Source organism: Zeus faber (assembly GCF_960531495.2).
Source record: "Zeus faber genome assembly, chromosome: 7".
Classification (NCBI taxonomy): domain Eukaryota; kingdom Metazoa; phylum Chordata; class Actinopteri; order Zeiformes; family Zeidae; genus Zeus; species Zeus faber.
In genome coordinates, this window is record NC_137203.1 from 33,346,469 (window position 1) to 33,366,653 (window position 20,185).

The following is a 20,185-nucleotide window of genomic DNA, read 5'->3' on the forward strand; positions in this document are numbered from 1 at the left end:
CTCCCCTGTTTGAGCCTAGAGTTATACCCTTCAGTAACCCTACAAACTAAAGGATATAACTCAAAAGGCCACTCCAGTTAAAGACAGCTCTATTCTAATGTTGGTGTGGTTTCTGGATGTTCATTTAACGACAAGTATACTTTTGTCCTCAGGAGATGTTTCTAATTGGGGGCTAGGCTAACCATTTAGATCCTATAATGTGCTCTTCCTAACTTTTGACCATCTAGAAGGAGGGTCCTTGGGCTTAGGTGTTTCTAAAATTACGACTAAACTGATACTTTAAATGCATTTAAAGTATTTATTGAAGCGTTGCAATGGGGTAATTAACCAGTACATGATACAGACATATTGTGACTACTGGTGTTGAAAATAAAACAATCAATCTGGTCAAAATCGGTAAAAAGGAAAATAAATAATAAAAACATACCCTAATGCTTCCCTATCCTATCCTAATTTGGCCTAATTTCAAAATGGGAGCCAGTCGAAGTATCTCATCAGGAACCTCCAAGCTGGCTTTACCAGCGGCAATGGTAACTGTGATGTCCTCCAGAACAGCCTGTCTCCCAGTACAAGGAGCCCAGACCTCACTACTGTTGAACGGCCGCTGCTCGCTGGGTCCTAATAATATTCTTGTCCTAATATTCTAGAGAAGGGTTAGTGTGACAAAGTCTCAGACTTCAAGTTGCTTCTTGGTCCAGCGTTGTAATCCTCTATCGGTTTTTGTCTTGTCTTCTCCGGAGCAAAGAATCCCAATGTATTCTGGTCATCTCTTCCTTTTATAACTTCTGCCAATGTCTCTCTATTAGGGACGCATGACCGGCTACTCATGCTTCTGTGGAAAAAAGCTGCCTTAATAATGTCAATGCCACTCTGTGCGTCTAGAAACCAGCTGTCTTATTGTCGTCAATGCTTCTCTGTGCGTCTGCAGAGAAATGTCTTTTGGTACTTTCCTGCGTGACTCATACCCTGTGATTCTTCAACATTTTAGATTTTCTTCTAAAATGGCCGTCCCAGGTCAGCCCACATAAAGCCCCATATTACATGTAAATATATTTTACTCTAAATTCATTAACTCACTTTTTCGGACTTCCCCGGTATATATATATATATATATATATATATATATAGGTATATACATATTTTATTTATCTGACAATTTTCTTTCCCTTATTCTTACACATCATCATTACATTAATCACAACATTTCTTTCTCATATTAAACCATTTGCTTAATATTGGTACATCATTACCATCCGGTAATTTACATTCCATCGTTCATCATAGAATAAAATAAAGTCATTCATAGACAATGTTATATCATTTGTTACATCATAATTATTGTTAAAGATTATAACATCTAGTACTTAACTCATTTCATTATCACTTAAAGATTATTACATCAAGACATCTTCCCTTATTAACTGCATTTCATTCATTCTCATCTTTATCTTCTTCTTTACCTCCCCAAGTGTGGGCAAGTCCATCAGCTGGTCCGGTAACTCCCAATCCAGAACCTCCTCCCGCAGTTCTTCATATAGGCCTGGGAGGCCCCCGCTACTCCTCTTCGCTTCCTCCATTACTCAGAGTGGATATTCCGCCGAGGAAATGTCCTCTAATCCATCCATCCATCCTGGTGTGATTCCCTTCTCTGCTTTCGGTTCTCGTGTCAGCTTGGGTGGTGGCAGATCTCGTTCTTCTCCACTGGTCCCAGTGGATACTTTCTTTTTTTTCTCCTTTTCTTCCCTTGTCTGGGCCCTGGCCTTAGGCCTTGTCTTGCCTCTAGCCTTCTTCCTGGGCTTAGCTGGTTGTTAGTTCTGGTGCGCCGTCTTCCACAGGAACCACCTCGTTCTTCTTACTGCAGTCCTGTCTCGGGTCTCTCCAAAGACAACGCCTCCATCTTTTACTCTCCAGCCCCTTTGATTGTACCATATCCTCCTTCCTTAGCGGTTTCTTATTCCTCAGGATCCAAGGTATATAAGGTGCATCAGGAGTATGGAAGCCCATTCTCCCTGTCTTGCTTCATGGGGTGAACACCTGCCTGTCGCACTTATCCCTCGTTTATCGGCTGGTTTGTGGGAAAAGGCAGCCTCGCAATAGTTGACCACACACGCATCTTGAAGATGCATGCTCACATTATATACACATACACATACACACATGAACAAACATACTGGACTCACATAGACATTACCCAAGATTATACCCACCCCTTATCTCTCCCTACTTCCCCTGGGACGAAGAGCGCACTCAAAAGTAAAGAGCAATGAAATTAGGCAGAATATCACATTCTAGAAGAGAGGAAAATAAATACATAAACAAATGCATGAATAAAATAAGATGTTAATAATAATAATTAAAAAAAAGGCATTGGTTATAGTAGCAATTGGCTGAAAAAGGGAGACATCAGTAGAGTAGTATGGTATATCAGAGGGTCAGTCCCTTTACATATTCAATGAAAGGGGACCATACTTTAATGAACTTGTCATAAGACCCACTCAGTGTATGTCTAACTTTCTCAAGCTGGAGCAGGGACAGCACCTCTGGTATCCATCTCTTGAAGGGGGGATGTTTGTTGGATTTCCAGTTTATACAAATAAGTCTGCGTGCTATGAGGCTACTAAATGCTATCGCTTTTTTTTGTGCATTTGTAGCATTCATTTCCACTGGCGTTACTCCGAAGATGGCGGTGCGTCGTTTGGGTTTAAGGGGTGTATAACCTAGCACTGAAAGGCAGTTGAATACAGAGGACCAGAAGTTGACCAGGGATAAACATGACCAGAACATGTGTCTTAATGAAACTGCTGCATCGAGGGCAGTTGGAGTTAACAGATGGGTATATTTTGGAGTAATATATTCTATGGAGTACCTTTAATTTAATTAAACCGTGCCTTATACAGATTGAGGAAGTATGTATAGCAGAGGTGCAATTTGCCCAGATATCATCAGGGATTACCATTTCTAGGTTGCGTTCCCAGGCTTCCTGTATTTTGGTCCTTGTTGGCGAATCAATATTTTGGACAATGTTGTATGTCTTGGAGATTAAGCCCCTATCAAATCGATTCAAATTTAATACTTTGTGGAATGTGAAATCTTTATTTGGAGGTTTGGGGTAGATAGGGAAATGTTTGGAAGCAAAGCTGCGAGCTTGCAGATATCTGAAAAAGTGTGATTTTGGGATATTATGTTCTTTGCGTAAAAGTTCAAAAGATATTCACGATTTGTCATCAAATAGGTCAACAAAGAAGATTAATCTGTGTCGGTGCCAACCAGCAAAATTTGAAGAAACCCTGCCGCCTCCGCCGAGGTCCTGCCCGTCCCTGCCACCACCGCCGAGGTCCTGCCTGTCCCTGCCGCCTCCGCCGAGGTCCTGCCTGTCCCTGTCGCCTCCGCCGAGGTCCTGCCTGTCCCTGCTGCCGAGGTACCGTCCATCCCTGCCGCCGAGGTACCGCCCTTCCTTGCCCTGTGTGCCGGGCCGACCCCCTGAGTGGCCCGGCACCTGAACTCGGCCCCCGGGTCTCCCTCCGGAAGACCTCCACCCACCTGCCCTGTTGGCCTGGGCAGGGTACCAGCTCCCCGGCCGTCCGCCTGAGGGCCCTATGTTTGTGGCTCTCGGGCCAACCTCTGCCGTCTCTGCTGGCTCTTCTTCTCCCCTTATCCACAAGACTCCTACCATTGATCACGGGTGCCACTGCTGCGCTCTGGCTTCACCACCACATATCAAGACATAGAATCCACAAGCACCAAGAGGTATTTTTCTCCTTTCTTCCCATTAACTCCCAGGGCTCCAGCCACATCCATGTAAACCGACCCCCAGGGAGAACTCTCTTTGCGAACGTGGCGAACTTGGCGCTCTGGAATCCAAAGTTGCAGTTTCTCCAATTCTTTACGTGTGGGTAGCACACCCACATGGCCAACATTTACATGCATGCCTGTACGACTGCCTCCACGTCTTCTAGTGGGATGACCGCCTGTCCCTTAGGCCTCTTTTCCCACCTCTCGTTGCCAATCAAAATGACTCTGCGGAGCTGCACATAGTGATCAACCTCAGCGTTGCCCTGCCAGCGCCATGGTGTGCCCTTTGATGTGACACCTCTAGGTTTAAGTTTAATCTCAGCTTGGCAATCTTCTTCCATAGGTCTTGGTGAGCTATTTATTTTCGGCATTTCGGTATTCCTCGGCACAGTAAAAACTATCAGTAATCAGCCTCGCTTTGTTGATCTTCCTTTTCTCCAACTCCAGCAGTCCTTCGATAATTGCTGGGACTGTTTGTGCTGTACCCGGGACTCACCCTTTATGTCGGTAGACCCCTTCCCCTTTTCCCAGAGGATGAAGGCCCAGTAGGCTTTCTCGTCCCATCCTTTCTTCGAGCCGTGGGTATACAGCTCCCACTCGTGTCTCTGTTTTTGTCATGTCCGGTTTAGATGGTTTCAGTTTAGCAGCGGCCACCAGCCTTATCTCCAAGTCTGGGTCCAGTAGGATGTCTTCCCATTTCCCCCACTGGTGTTGGTAGCTTTCGTACTTTCCACCGTACCTTTCCTTAGAAACTGATGCGCTCGGCTTCGGGTATGGACTTTAATACCATGCCCTTGGGCCAGCTCCTTCAGATTCTTCCAGTACTTAGCCAGTACGGCTAGCTCTTTCTCTTCTGATGGGAACATATGCTCCACTGGTGTTGGAATATAACTCCATAGCATGATCAATCACCATCCTTCATTTCTGACTTTCATAACCGCATTGTCATCTTCGCAGCTAAACTCAGCCTCCAGCCAGCATTCCAGGCTTCTCAACTAGAGTTTATCTGTGGTCAGGATTGTCCTTCGCAGATTTTCCAAATGGACAGCCTGAATTAGGCTGTTGGTGTCGGATTCAGCTCCTCCCTTCAGATCCCCAGGGCCAGCAGTTCCTTGGCCATTAAGTCCATCTCCTCCACTGCTTCCCGGTTCAGGGGGTATTGGCACACTGGAGGGTGCACCCCACCCTCGATCACCTCTATCATGCCACAGTCGTTCTTAAACCACACCACCTGCCCCTTTGACAGTATCTCCTGCAGTATCTCCTTCCCCACGCTTGAGAGGTCATTCTCCCGTACTTTCTTCTTCGTGACCTCTGGCATGTCTACAGGCTTGTACCAGTTCTTCTGTACCTGCCACAGCCCTAATATTCTTGCATGGAGTCTCTACAACTTCTCTGCTACAGGATCTCTGTGCTTCCCCGGCCGGTGTATGTCTGCCAAGTCTTTTGTCGTAATCAGGTTGGGGGGTTCTAAGACCCATATGGTACCCCTCCAGATGCCAGAGGGTACCTTTCTCTTCATCTGGTCTGCCAGCTCCACCGTGAGATATCCTTCTATTTTTGACTTATCTGGGGTCACAGATACCTCTGCCCCGGAGTCTACTTGGTAGAGCACATCCTGAATGTTGGCATAGATGTAATCCCCGACCCAGTAGGCATTCTCCAGAGTCACCCGCTGCTTGGTGGCCATCACTTCCTGGCCCCTACCACTGTCTCTTTACGAGACTAGAAGAGGGCCGTCTTCTGCTCTGGCATCAGCTTTGCGAACTCCACCACCGGAATGTATTCCTTCCTTTCCGAGGTAGTCCTTTTCTCTGTATTACTCCTACTGGCTTGTCCCTTCAATGTATTTTGAGGTTTGGACGGCTGGCGTGACTGTGGACTAGGAGTAGTCAGAGCTGATCTCACTCCCCCCATGGCGCCCTGCTTCTTCTTCTGCTCGTAGTATTCTCTGAGTAAATCTGGGAAACAGTACGATTTATTTTTTCCTCTGTCTCCAGTCTGGGACTCATCCCCACGAACTCCAGTTCTCCCGGAAAGCCTTGCATGATCGCTTTCAGCACTCTCACTTGTCTTGCCATCAGAATCGTTCTTCTTATGCCCTGCCAGATTGCCGTCAGGGGATGGTTGTTTCCTAGCAATCTGGATCCGGGTCTCCTCTTCTTCCGCCTCCCCACCAGTATCCTCAAAAATCTGTCTTGCGGTGCCTTGGTTTCTCTGTGGCCCCTTGAGAAGTCTTGCCAGCCAAAGGTCTTAGGATCCTCGCAGGTGGTGCTCTCCTCCACCATCAGGAAATGTTCCATAATGTACTCCTTTACATTCTCCGTTGGTCTTTTCCTAGGCACCATTAGATCTATCTTCTTCAGCTCATTGAGGTCATTATTCTGTGAGATTGGGTCTGCTTGCACTATGTAGTATCCCTCCAATGTCCTCAGACCGGGCTTTAATAGGTATGCTCTCCGTCTGGAGACGGAATTATCCTCAGTGGTCTTTCCAGCACGGTCCTCCCTTCGTCCTCAGAGTTCACGTCTATACCAGCAACCTCCTCAGGAGACTCTGGGTGTGGATCCGCATACCTTTTAGCTGCTTTCTTCAGTCAACTGAGCATCCTCACATCGTGTGCGATACCGATATAAGCTTCCTTGAACGGCATTGTGGTATTCGCGTCCTTCATCACCCTGGCATATGGTCACCCCCACTTTGGTTTCTTCCTGTGCCCAGTTTCTGGCATGTCGTTGTCCTGTTGTCCCATCTGATGATCCTTCGCCGTTAAGGGACTCCATGTCCATGCCCTCTGGGGTCAACAAATTTTACCTCCTTTTTCGGGTTCTTGGTCTTACATCGGACATTCCTAAGCGGTACGGGATGTTCCAGAGAGGTCCACTCCCGGTTGAGTAGTTCAGAAGATTCTGAGATGCAATCTCCTTCTCCCCCTTGGCTTTCCTCCTCCAACGACCCCTTGTCGTCTTCGCTGTCCACGTCCTCGTTCCTGCTCCTGTCGGGGACTCGTAGTCTTTGGCTGGAACTTGATCTTAAACCTTGACAACCCCCGGGCACTACAGGCTCTGCGAGTCTCTTGCGCGCGGTGGCTTAGGGGAAGTCGTGGACTGGGAGACCCCACTAGTCTGTTGCCTTGTATCTTGCACCATTCATAACCATCCAGTGGCCCCACCAGTCCCGGTAACAGGATCAGTTGTCAACCCTTGGACGTCTTGTTCCGTTCTTCGCTTCGTACTTGTGATACCTGAAAAGTCCCCCGTGGGTTCGGCTCCAGGTCTGCTTGTCCTGGAATCGGTCTTAAGTCCTTCCCGTGCCCTTCAGCTCCAATGGGTAGCCTAGCCGGAGGTTTAGATGTTATTCCCCCGCTCTTCGTTGCCCACAGTATATCACTCCATTGCTTAAAGGTGTATACCACGATTGTCTGTTTCACGGCATCCCATATCTTCCCCTGGTTCAGCCGTTCCTATTTTGCCTGTAGTATTCCAGCATCGACTTGAGGCACAGCCGAGCCTGGAGATCTCCCCCGTCCAGGCTGAACAGCACTCTCCTCATCTCGAGGTTGTGTGCCGTGTCGAGGCCTCGGTCCACTGCCACTTTTGTCACTTCCTTGCAATCGTATCCGTCTTCATGCCCAGGCGTTTCCACCATGTGAGCCCGTAGATTCCCCGCCGTCGATTACAGTGACTGGTCTCCTTGCTTCGGGTTTTTTTCCGTAGGAGCCGAGCCCATCTTCTCTGCTCTGCACATACTGCTTCTCTGTTGAGCTTTTTCCTGAACTCTCGGTTCTGCACCCGCAGCCCCTGGTTGGCGATTATCAGCAGTCAATCCGTCGGTATCTCCCAGGGGCTTCCCACATACTGGTAGAGACTACATCCCGGGAACGTCCGCCCGCCCTGACTCCCACCAGGCGGGGACCCAGAGGCAGTCCTAATCCTCAAGGGAGGTGTTTCAACTCAGTCGCCTTGTACTCTTGGGGCCGCCCTGGTATCCTCAGAGTCTTTGCTCCTCCCATCAACTGCCATCCCGCTGATCTGCCTTCCGGGAAACGTACAGGTTCTCTGCCCGGGTTCAGGCCGCATGCTTTTCCTTTTGGTAATCCTTCATGGTCAGGTCTGGAACTTTCTTCTTCCTCCCCGTCCGATAATCCCAGGCGGGAGGTTTGTCAAAAGTCCCAATTCATACTCCATTTCCATTCCCCCGGGACCCCGAGGGGCCTCAGAGTTCTTCTTCTCTCACGAGTAGAGCCTCAATCTCGTTGGTGAGCCTTTCCACATGCCTCCCGTAGGAAAGATTTTGAAAGGGATCTAGGTGTCCTCCCGAGGTGGTGTTAGGATCCCCCATTGGTCCCTGGAAAAGTCTGGGGGAGTTCCAGGCCCACGACCCGAGAGGGCTATAAGACTGATTCACTCTGCTGGTACAAGCCTGTTGCAGAAATTAAAGGGTCGCTTTAATCTGCAGTTTGTCAATCGGTGGTCGGCCTTGAACAATTGAAACATGTAATTGGCAAAGCCTTGTTGATTATAATAGATGTAGTTCACCCAATCTGCATTTTTGTCAATTGTTCACCAGGGACTAAGTATTATATAGACAAATCCACCTGAAATTTGGTTTTGTGCCTTAAATTTGTGAGGGGACCTCCCTTGGAACTCTGAAGGAATCTATGTAGACACAGGGGGCATTTACAGATTGTTATTTTTCAGTTGACATGGGTGCAGTGTATCATGCAGTCCCAGACGTATGGCAATGTGGCCATGTGTACTCCATTGGTTGTGGGGTTGTTCAAGTTCAAGTTCAAGTTCAAGAGATTATTTGTCACATACATATACATACGGTCATACATATATGCAGTGAAATGTCATGACACCTGGTGATTACGCACAATAAGCTCTATAAGCTCAAAAAATACTAAAAAATACCAAAATTTACGTAATCGTCACAAGGTGCTCGCGCAGGCAACCGCAAGGGGAGGCACCACAATCGCGATTCTGGGTTCTATAATTATTTAATTCCCAGGTCATCGTTTGCTAAATATAATTACTGAAAACGATATATTCAAATTATAATTGCTGTAGGCCTAATGTACCTTACAAAAATGTAGTCTTGGAAGACTTATATATAGACGTATTTTGTATTTGGGTTCAATTCAGCATTATGATTTCAGCTCATGGGCCATAATTATGTTTAGGATGGGGCCCTATCGGAAAAATAAGATATTCCAGGGATAAACTCTGACCACCACATTGTCATTATTAAGAAAATTATTTTTCTGCTCACCCAAAATGTTCCTAAAGGCTTCAAAATATCGTAGGTTTGAAGACCCCATTATCTTTTAGCGCTTGAACAAAATGCCACAGTATCAGGAGTACTATTAATAATGTTGTGATTAGTATGAATACTAGGGTTGCTCTGACCCTGCAGAGTCGCTTTCATGGGTTAAATGGGTGTCATGTGCTTTGCCGGCTCATGGTTTCTGCTGGGTGTAATCACTGGGTGTGAGTACTTAGCCTTTGGCAGTGGCATTGGCTTCCTCGGTGCATGCAGCGCTGATAGAGTTGGTGTTGTTTTGTCCACAGGTTGGCAGGGATGTCGGTGAGCGGGGGAGACAGTTCTGGTGGTTCAATTGGTTCCGTTGGTTCCGTTGGGGTCAGTTGGGTTCAGTCGTGGTTATATATGGGTTTTAGTTAATAATCAGCGCTATTGTCTATACTAAATGTGTGTAGCTTGGAGTCGGTGGAACTCAGTGTTATAATCTTGCTATGTGATAGCTAAGCTGTGGATCCTGGGCGGGGTTCATCACTCACACACATTCACACGTCATCAGCAAAGCGCATGCAGTTGGAATCTCTTCCAGAAACTTCTCTCAGTACGCTCCAACCCTCGAGCCGCTCACTTCCTCCTATTTCCATTCGTGACTTTTGGCAGTCCATTTCTCATCCACTTTTCCATGTCGTTCTATTTCCCTCACAATACAATAATATTTCCGTCATCTTTATCCCAATTGCACTCAAACAACATTAATTTCAGCAATAATGCTGCAACACAAAATATAGTGCACACGAGGAGGAAACAGACATCCTACAACTACTGAAGTCTTACTACGTCCCAGACAGTCAACACTAATGCAGAATTTCAAAATGGCTCTGCGCACCTTAGTTCCTATGGGCCCTGTTGACTGGCCGAGTCGTGGATCAGACGATGGTCCGCTGTTCAGACCATACAACAAACCTCCATACTCTCACAGATTCCGTTTACCCACAAAAAAACACAACAATAATTCACACAATAATACACAATAATAACACTTAACACAGATTATATTCTCTGCACAGGAATATTGCCACTGTATCTGCATTTTTACTGTTTGTTTGGCTGGTACTGAAAAGGTGGGAGCTTTTGGTTCTGTGACAATTCCGCTGCTGGGAGATTGTTGATAAAACAAACTCTGTGAATGGTGCTAGTGAGCAGATAACAGTAGGCTCTGCATTCTTGGTTGGAAGGAGAAATATAGATAAGACAATACAGAATAATTTTGCACTAAATAAAAAAATGGAATAAAAGAACAAGAATAAACCATGGCCTCTACTCACTATATTCTAAGAATTGTATCACTATATCTAGAGAGCTATAATATTGTCTTATGTTCCTCTGACCAAGAGGAACATAAGACAACGAGGGCATAGTTAAAAGACCACTGACTGTGGACCTGAGAGTTCTTGCTGGTTCGTGTATAATTAGTGTTTATTTTATATACTGAGGTGCACGGCCATTTATAGCTTTATTTATAAGTAGCAGAATTTTAAAATCAATTCTAGTTTTAACAGGGAGCCAATGTAGAGATGTAAGAACAGGTGTGATGTGTTCAAACTTTTATTTTCTGTGACGTCAGTGGGGGGCGAGTAGTGTGGCTTGATTGAGTGGGGAAGAGCGTTGGATTTTTATCTTTGGCATGTCAAGCAGACACACATGATAACGCAAAAATCTTTGTGGTGTCATTTGTGTTGGTTTACCAGTTTGTAGGATCAGTTCTAATTTAGAAGAGAATTATGCAACCGGGCAGAGTTTTCCCCCATGGGGATGACACAGCACTGATGGCACATATCCACCCCTTTGATCCACAAACTGAGTAAATGGGAGTCTATAGTCAGCAAAAGCGAGTGTGGGTGCGACGGTAAAGGAATGTTTCAGATCAGTGAAGGCCTCCCAAGCCGTGTGTGTGTGTGTGTGTGTGTGTGTGTGTGTGTGTGTGTGTGTGTGTGTGTGTGTGTGTGTGTGTGTGTGTGTGTGTGTGTGTGTGTGTGTGTGTGTGTGTGTGTGTGTGTGTGTGACCTTTTTAGGGTGTGCAGAGCCATGACTTGGATCGTTCCCTGGGGTCCCCTCCTCCCGGCGTCAACTCTGATAATGTCCAGATTCCCCTGTTTGACCCCAGTTGCCATGTGGTCGTCTCTTTGGCGCCATGACACAGGCCCAGCAGCTGCTGGGGCCTAGATTGTGACCTACTCAGCCTGGGCGATTGAGACGGCTTCCACGGAATCCCCGCCTCGTTGGGTCTGGCCTGAGGTGTTTTGCTGAGGCTGTGATGGACTTCGCTCACCTTGAGTGGTGGCCTGAGCGAGCATGGTCATCTGGATCTGGGACTCATGTTGTTTCTTTTCATCTTGTTTGCGGTCTTTCTCCCTTTGGTGTGTTTCTTAGGCGTGTTCAGAGTGGAGGATGGTGTCAGCAAGGGTCGGCGTCTTCCAGGTGACAAACGAGTGTTTCAACATGTCACCGAGTGGGAATATCAGTCCGTTGATGAAAGCAGACCGTAGATGAGTCTCATATGGTGTCAGAGGAGGTTCTTTCTTGCCGTCTTTAGGCGGGTGGGGTGGAGGAGGAGGTAGCCGTATCTGCGGGCGGTGGCTCCTTGCGGGGCATCGTCCTCGTTGCTCTCCAGGTCGACCACTGGTATCTCTCTGTTAATGATGTTAGGCTCGTCGTTAAGGACATGGTTGGATGGATTTGGAGGTTGACACAATACGGGAGGATGGGAGTCCAGGTACAGATCAAGTATTTTCACCAGTCACATAGGATACAAAGAAGTACATTGTTTGGCAGTATACGGTGGTGGGGCTGATGCTTTCTGCTTTCTTTGTCCCTTTTCCTGGCCCTGTCTCTCTCCCTGATTCCTGTCTCTCTGTCCCTTTTCCTCTCCCTGCTTCTTATTCTTTTTCTTCTCTCTGTTATTAGCTTCCACTACCCACTCTCCAAAAGCCCACCAATCGGCCTTGTAGCTTCTCTTGTTTTTTTCTTTGTTTTGTAATTTAACTTTCAGCTGCTGAAGCTGATTTAGACAAGAGTTTCCTTCTGTGGGAAAACCTAAGGTTTCCCATTCCACCAAACTTACCACTGTTCTTTCATCTTTTCCCTTCATAGATTTGTAACATTCCTTCGATTCCCTTACTTGTTGATCCTTCTGTAGTGTTTTACTATTACTGGTACCCATGGTGTTATTAGGCTACTTCAAGTTATTTTATTTTATTTTATTTTTTTATTTCTTTATTATTATTATTATTATCTCAATAAAACGGTGGAAATCACATTTCATTTCACCTACTTTACGATCTTAATAGAAGTAAATATAGTCGTCACTATATTTCCAGGTTTCTTATTAACCTTGGTTAGAATAAAACACTCTACTTTAGGAAAATCCATTGGTATTTGGATTATAAAATGAATCCTGATTTTAGATCTGATTTTAAATGTATTTATTAATTGGAAACCTTGTTTCCCACCATACAACATCTGTCTTACCCTGCTATCAGGAACGTAGATCGAGGCGGCGCCCCAGAGTCCCACCGAAGGACGGTCCTCCAAACAAGGATTTTAGTCTATGCCGGCTCCGTCGCCTATGGTCTCCCTGGACGCAGCTCGATCCTGTTCCGTGACCCCAAATTGTTACAGAAATTAAAGGGTCGCTTTAATTTGCAGTTTGTCAATCAGTGGTCTTAAATAAAATCGCAGACAGACGTCGGTTTTACTTGTACAAGGGTCGGATCAGAGATGTGCTCAGGAGCAGCTCTCTGAGTCAAACAGTTTGAGAGTCTGAGAGTCTGAGAATATATGGTCAGTTCGAGGTCACAGATACAGAGAATATACAGTCAGCTTGACCTCACAGGTGCAGAAAATAATGGTCAGGCCAAGATAAGGCAAGCTTTGAGGATGGGGAAAGCTTTTTGGCAGGAACCCAAGGGATGACACAATCTAAAAGGTTTGTAAAAGAATTAACCCTGTGTGTGTAACCTTCTGGTGACCCCTACGTGATGGGGGTACCTATGCTAAAAGTCTATGTCTAAGGTTGTATCAGGTTACTTAAGATTCCAGGTTCACATCTGGTAAGGGGCTAGATTGTAGCTTATTAAGATTTAGGAGACCTCCAACCAACACAACAACACGTGACCACGACTTCAGAAAATAAAAGTTATGTATTTACAAAGATACCTTCAAGAAATAAATAAAGAAATGTGTGTAAAAAACTCGAAGAAAAAACGGAGTACTCAGAATAAAAAAAACATCAAAACAAAATATTCCTCAGTTTGGTTCCCCAATTTCGCTCCTACCACCCCTGGGCCCGAGCACAATGTCCACGTGACGGACGTCCGACAAGAGGTGATGGCATCCAGGAACAATGACGATGGTGGAAGCAGTCGAATCCAGTTGGATCCAGTGGACAGTCCGACCCTCAAAAAAAAACAGCCTGCACAAAAGTGTGCAGCGCAATTATTAAACAGTTTGAATGCCTTTGTTCCACTGTCCATTGCATTCAATTAAATAATAATCTTTTAACTTATTTCTCCAAACATGTAAATTCGTTTAACCATGTTCTAACATACTCTACATATTGCCTGTAGTTAACACACTGCCATGGCCATTAACAAGGCACAAACCGCCGCTGCACCGGCAAATTAACCTCGCTTCAAGGCAGCAATACACGCATTCATTTCGATGCTAAATGGCTAAACAGTTAACACAATCGGCCGTATTCAGTTCACGTCATATACACACTATATCCTGACTGGTTTTTAAGTTTCACACAAATATCATAGGCAATCTAACACACAATTACTTACTCTAGCAACAACAAGGTCAAGTCAAGCGGCTTACCCAGTGCTAATTAGTTAACCAGAGCAGTTAACTCACCAGGATAATCTATCTATTTACTCGGAAAGCACCCGTCCGGAACTCTCCCCAGAAATGTTCTCCTAAACCACTACCAGTTTTCCTGTCTCCTAGTTTGTCTATGCTCTGTGGCACGGTGGCGCAGTAAGGACCCCCACCAAAAACATGCACACATCATCGTCTGACGATTAAAGATTGTTCTTCTTCTCTTCTGTGCTCTATCGTCTGCTGTGCATGCGCTCGCGATGTGTTTTGGGGGCCTCGTAAAGTGCTTAGCGATTATCTCAAAAAAGTTATACTGTAACTTAAGAACTACAGAAAATAACTTGGGTTACATGTGCAAAAATAAAAGTGTGTGACTGGAAGCTACATGAAGTTGTGTTCTTCATTATGTGTGTGCATTATGTTTATGTGATTACATGGATTTAGATATATTGTTACAGGCTCACTTCCGAGCATGGGCTGCTGGGGCGTAACAAGTTGCCGGGGCTACCTCTACCTCTTTGTTCTGCACCCCCTCCAGCCATTGTATCCTCTCTATCAGGTCGCAATGATCTGGTTCTTGTTTCCAAGCTCTAGTGGTCGATACTTCCAGCAGGGCTCCTGCCTTGGAACAGTTCCCCACCATCTTCACCATAGAATCTCATTTGCTATGACACATATCACAATATCACAATATTCCTGATGCTGTGGCGGGAAACAAAGTTCTATTCCAGAATCTTTATCCCTCACTTCAGCCATTCTTCTTTAGCTGGTTTCCCCGCCTCTGCCATCAGACTCGGGAATACTACTAGGATCTCAAAACCCTGGTCCTCTTTTCACGTGATGTTCAGCAACTGTCCGTGACAAAGGCACTCCCATACTATGGCTTGAGTTTCTACCCGTCCTCTCCGGGTGGCTCTGCAAACCCAGTTCTGGATAGCTGTATCCCACTCCTGCCATTCCATCACCAAGGCTAGTACCACCAGCGGCTGTTTTCTCTGAGTCAATGTCTTCACGCCCTCAATGCTCCTTCACCGAGAGTGCTCGCAGGCAGGTTTACAGGCTCTCATACTGGTCTGTCCCGCCAGGCCAAAATGGGAAAAACTATTAAGGTTTTCCGCTTCGGCCCCACGTTGGGTGCCAAAAATATCTCCTGGCAATAGCACTATAGAGTGCTCCGGACTAGTCCTCCATCTAACGGGTTAAATCTCTAGCCTGGCAGGTATTACCACTGTACAGGATTCTAAAGATTGCTTCAACTAGGTAGCGAATACCCTCGCCCAGCTGCTATCTGTCTCCTTCCTGGAGCCTCCCCTGTTTCAGCCCTGAATTATATCCCCTTAGTAACCCTACAAACTAAAGGATTTAACTCAAAAGGCCACTCCATTAACGACAGCTCTATTTTAATGAGTGCCACTTGGTGTGGTTACTGGGTGTTAATTTAATGACAAGTATACTTTTGTCCTAAGGAGATGTTTCTAATTGTGGGCTAGGCTAACAATTTAGATCTGATAATGCACTCTTCCTAACTTTTTACCATCTACAAGCAGGGTCCTTAGCTTAAGTGAAACTTTCTATGAGGAGCTAGAGAACACCATCAAGGCAACACCCAAGAAGGACTTTCTGGTCATCCAAGGAGACTGGAATGCCAAAATTGGCACAGATGCCTACGAACATAGGGGAGGAACAGCAGGCCGCTTTGGACTAGGTGAAACAAACGACAGAGGACTGAGACTTCTGGACTTTGCTAGAAGCCATAAGCTCACTGTAGCCAACACGCTGTTTCCACACAAAATCTCCCGCAGAACAACATGGCACGCTCCAAATGGAAAGACACATAACCAAATCGATTACATACTCTCCCCACAAAGGTTCAAGTCGCGCATCAACAAAGCCCAAACCAGAACCTTTCCTGGGGCGGACATTGGAAGCGACCACAATATGGTACTGTTGACACTCAGACTTAAACTGAAGACACAAAAGAAACACAATAACCCACGCATCAGATTTAATGTAGACAAGCTGAAAGACCCACAAGTAGCAAGAGTATTTGAGGCAAACATAGGGGGTAAATTTGCAACACTTAACCTACTACAAGACATCGACACATTGACAGACAAGATGGAGGAAGCACTCATAGAAACAGCAACGGCAGTATTAGGGAAGTACAGGAAGAAAAACAAACCATGGGTCACCGACGACATCCTAGATCTATGCGACCTTAGAAGAACCTTCAAGAAGGCCAAGAAGGATGACCCAGATGCAGCAAAACAGTACACTATGGTGAATAAAAATATCAGGAAGAGGATGAGGGAAGCTAGAGAGAAGTGGATCACAGAGCAGTGTTAAAGCATAGAGGAAGGGATGCGACTCGGCAACAGTTAAGCAGCGTACACCACTTTAAAGAAACTGACAAAGACACAGCAACCCACAGCCACAATAATTGAAGACAAGGACGGCTCTCTACTAACCGAAAAAGTAGCGGTAACCAAGAGATGGACCGAGTGTCATGATCTCCGCCTTCTTCTACTTCCCCTCCCTCTCCTTTACCTGTCCCATTAGTCCAACTCCATTCACCTGCGCACACAGCTGTTCCCAATCTGTAATCTAACCCCTATATCTGCCTCTCTCACCAGTCACATATTTCCAGATTGTCTTCGATGCTTGCACCAGACTCTCCAGCGTTCTCCAGACTGATTCCCTGCTACCGACTCTGCCTCGCTCCGACCACGTATCCTGCCTGCCACTCCGCCTGTCTTCTGTCTGCACTCCTCGTTATCGAACCTGCCTGTCCCCGACGATGTATCCTGCCTGCTCCCTGCCTGTCTTTGTGCTGCAATTGGGTCCTAACCACACCCGTTACAGTACAAACTGGCCAACAATGGACCCAGCACACAACCACGAGTTGCTGGCACGCCTGGGAAGGGTGGAGTCACAGCTCCAACACCAGGAGGCTGTCCGAGCCTCCACCTCAGCGGACGTTCGGCTAGCAGCGGCTAGCCAGGAGCAAGGGCTTGCCACGCTAGCTGCCCAGGTCCAGCAGCTGGCCATCGCTCTTGGTCAGTTCATCCCACCGCCTGCTTCCCCGGACCCACCTGCACCGGCCCAGCCTGGGTACTCCCTGGAGCCCCGGGTGGGGGTTCCAGAACGCTACGCCGGAGACGCAGACAGCTGTAGTCCGTTCATTATGAATTGTTCCATCCTCTTCGCTCTGCAGCCCCACACCTTCGCCTCCGAGGAAGCCAGGGTGGCGTTCACCGTAAATCTCCTGACGGGCCGTGCTCGGCTATGGGGAACGGCCGAGTGGGAACGACGCACACCAGCCTGCTCCTCCTTCCACGCCTTCGCCGCCGAGCTCCGCAAGGTGTTCGGGGTGACATCACAAGGTCCCGATGCTGCTGGTGGTCTCCTGGGTCTCAGTCAAGGGTCCGGCTCCGTGGTCGATTACGCGATCGACTCCCGCACCCGGGCTCGACTGAGCGAGTGGAACCCGGCAGCCCAGATTGACGCGTTCCTGAAGGATGAGCTAGTTTCCCACGACCTGCCCACCTCTGTCGATGGCATCATTGCGCTTGCTTCCCGTATCGACCGACGCATCCAGGCCCGTCGGCGAGAGAGGCGTCAGAGGCAAGTGGAGCGCCGCCCAGCAACCAGCAGGGTGGCTTCCCCCCTCACAGCCCTAACTTCCTCCAAGGTGCCGTTTCGGTGGTCCACCGCCACCAACGACGCCTTCCTGGCCCTGAAGGCACGGTTCACTTCAGCCCCCATTCTGATATTGCCTGACCCCAAACGGCAGTTCGTGGTTGAAGTGGACGCCTCCGACGTGGGAGTCGGAGCTGTTCTGTCCCAGAGAAGCGCCTCCGGCCAGAAGCTTCATCCCTGCGCCTTCTTCTCCAGGCGTTTAACCCCGGCCGAGAGGAACTATGACATCGGGAATAGGGAGCTTCTCGCCGTCAAATTGGCCCTGGAGGGGTGGCGACACTGGCTAGAGGGAACCCAGCTGCCGTTCCTGGTGTGGACCGACCACAAGAACCTGGAGTATATCCAGTCCGCCAGGAGACTGAACTCCCGTCAGGCCCGTTGGGCGCTCTTCCTAACAAGGTTCAATTTCTCCCTCTCCTATCGGCCGGGGTCACGCAATATCAAACCTGACGCCCTGTCCCGGCAGTTCCAGGAGGAGGAGGAAGACGCTGCTGACCCTGACACCATTCTACCGTCCTCCCGTCTAGTTGCCACACTCACCTGGGAGGTGGAAGAGAGGGTCAGAGCCGCCGCCCAGGACCAACCTGGACCCAGCGCATGTCCGCCCGACCGTCTGTTCGTCCTGCCTGACCTCCGGTCCGAGGTTCTCCAGTGTGCCCACAACTCCCGACTCACCTGCCACCCGGGGATCCAGCGGACGAAGGAGGTCGTCCAGCGTCACTTCTCCCTGGGTGAGGACGTCCGAGGGTTCGTCAATGCCTGCCCCACCTGTAACCAGCACAAACCCTCTGTTCTTGCTCCTGCTGGTCTCCTACACCCACTGCCAGTTCCTCATCGCCCCTGGTCTCACATCTCCGTGGACTTCGTTACCGGTCTGCCACCGTCTAGCGGCAACACTACCATCCTGACCGTGGTGGATCGGTTTAGCAAGATGGCTCACTTCGTGCCTCTACCGAAGCTCCCGTCGGCCAAGGGCACCACCAGGCTATTATTGTACCACGTCGTCCGCCTCCAAGGCATCCTGGTAGATGTTGTATTCGACCGGGGTCCCCAGTTCGCCTCTGTCTTTTGGAGGGAGTTCTGTGCGTTCCTGGGGGCCACCGTCAGCCTCTCTTCAGGGTACCACCCCCAGTCCAACAGCCAAACAGAGCGGAAGAACCAGGAGATGGAGACGGCCCTTCGCTGCATGACATCACAACACCCGTCGTCCTGGTCCGAGCAGCTTTTGTGGGTGGAATATGCCCACAACACCCTGACCAGTTTGGCCACAGGCCTCTCCCCCTTCCGGTGCGCCTACGGCTTCCAACCGCCTCTATTCCCAGCCCTTGAGAAGGAGGCTTCCTGCCCGTCCGTCCAGGCCTTCATTCGCGCTGCCGCAGGACCTGGACCCAGGCCCGGGCCGCCCTCCTCCGAGCCGCTGGCCGCAACGCCTCTGCCGCCAACCGTCGCCGCTCCCAGGCCCCGGAGTACCAGCCGGGCCAGAAGGTCTGGCTCTCCACCTTGGACCTCCCCCTGAAGGTGGACTCTAAGAAGCTGGCTCCTCGGTTCATCGGCCCATTCAAGATCGAGAAGGTCGTCAACCCGGTGGCAGTGCGGCTCCCAGGTCCATGCGCGTCCATCCCACCTTCCACGTGTCCAAGGTCAAGCCAGTCCGGGAGAGTACTCTGGTCCCCTTGGTGCCTCCCCCGCCTCCTCTGCGCTTCATTGACGGGGGTCCTGCCTTCTCTGTCCGCCGTCTCCTACGCTCCTGCCGGTGTGGGAGAGGCCTGCAGTACCTGGTGGATTGGGAGGGTTACGGCCCGGAGGAGAGGTCCTGGGTCCCCACGAGGCACATTCTGGACCACACCCTCATCAGGAGGTTCCATCAGCGCCATCCTGACCAGCCCTCCAGACAAGCCCTCCAGACCGGGTCAACCCTCCCGACCGCAGACCCCACCACCTCTCTTGTCTGCGTCCTCCAGCGATGTTTCAGAGGCGGAGGATGTCGACTCTGGGGGTCCCTCCTCCGATGAGGACGTGGCCCATTTACCGGAGGACGAGGAGATGGACGGGGTGTCCAACTACTCCGATGAGGATCACGTGGCCCATTTAGCAGAGGACGTGGAGATGGACGGGGTCTCCAACGAGTACTCCGACCATGTATCCTGCCTGCCACTCCGCCTGTCTTCTGTCTGCACTCCTCGTTATCGAACCTGCCTCTCCCCTAGATGTATCCTGCCTGCTCCCTGCCTGTCTTCTGTCTGCTCTACAAATAAAAGACATTACCAAATATCCCTGCCTGTCCCAGACCCCAACATTCTCACCAATGACACGAAGTCCAGCAGGGAATGTGAAGATGTGCCAATACTCCAAGCCGAAGTGGAGGAGGCAGTAAGGAGCCTGAAGACCGGCAAATCGCCAGGCATTGACAAAATCCCAGCAGAGATTTGGAAACACGGAGGGCATGAGATGACAAAAGCAATGACACACATCTGCCAAAGGATCTGGGAAACCCAGCAGTTGCCCAAAAAATGGACCCAATCTTTAATTATCCCCATCCCCAAAAAAGGGAACT